Here is a 1,229-nt window from a genome sequence, read left to right as displayed (position 1 = left end):
CCCGCTTGGCTCTTTTTTTTTTGAAAAAAAATCATTAAAATTAATCAAAAAATAATAATTAAAAAATAAAATATAAATAAAAAATAGTCAAATTATAATATAATTTTTTTATTATTTTTTTATTTTTAACTTCAATAAAATTGTTCAAAATAATATTTGTCAATAACATCATCTTTATTTTAAAAAATAAGTCACATAATTTGAGCATATATACGAAATTGTAAAATAAAATAAATAAAGTTAATAACTAAAAGAAGAATAAAAACAAAAAATGAAAAAAAGTGTTTAAAAATTCTATAATTATTAATTTTATAATAGTAACCACTCTTTTATTTAATAAAGAAAAAGAAAAATAAAAAGCTTCGACCCGGTGGACCGGCCCGCCCCGCCCCGCCAAAACCCGCCAATTTGGCGGTGCGGGTTTGGCGGGTTTTTTTAATTTGGCGGGCTCAAAATCCTAGCCCGACCCGCCTTTTTTAGCGGGTTTAGCGGATCGGCCCGGCGGGCTCGACCCGTTTTGCCACCCCTACGTATCACGTGAACTAGGCTATGTTGTATGTGAACCAATTTTCTTCAATTTGTTGCTTATGAATGTGCTCCAACGTTGTACGTGATGAGTTTCACGTACTACGTGAAAACCAACTTGCGCGTACGCATGCATCATGCGTACGCGTGACTGCTATATTGTACCACAACTAGAAAATGGATTAATACAGACAGATTTAGTCTTTATTACAGACGGATTTTTGGTTACCGACGAATTTTGTCCCTTTATAAAAGTCTCGTCGAAAATTATTTACCAACGGATTTTTTTTGTCGGAAAATTACCGAATAGATTTTTACTAGTTACCAACAAATTTTTCCTCTGTAAATTCTCCATCCATTTCCCTGGAACGTCGAACTTTCCAACGGATTTTCTTTCAGTAATTACAGACGGATTTTCCGACGAATTTTCTGTCGGTAATTACAGACAGATTTTTCAACATATTTTCTGTCGGTAATTACAGACAATTTTTCGACAAATTTTTCATCTGTAATTACAGACATATTTTTTGACGGATTTTTCTTCTGTAATTACAGACAGATTTTTGACGAATTTTTGTCGGTAATTGGCAACAGATTTTTCGACAGATTTTCTGTCTTTAATTTGAACCTTGAAAATCATCCCACACTTTGAATACAGATAGAAAATCCGTCTGTAAATTCGTCAGTAAGATAAAATAGAATTT

The sequence above is a fragment of the Arachis stenosperma genome, chromosome 4 (assembly GCF_014773155.1).
Source record: "Arachis stenosperma cultivar V10309 chromosome 4, arast.V10309.gnm1.PFL2, whole genome shotgun sequence".
Taxonomy (NCBI): Eukaryota; Viridiplantae; Streptophyta; class Magnoliopsida; order Fabales; family Fabaceae; genus Arachis; species Arachis stenosperma.
This window is presented reverse-complemented; position numbering follows the sequence as displayed.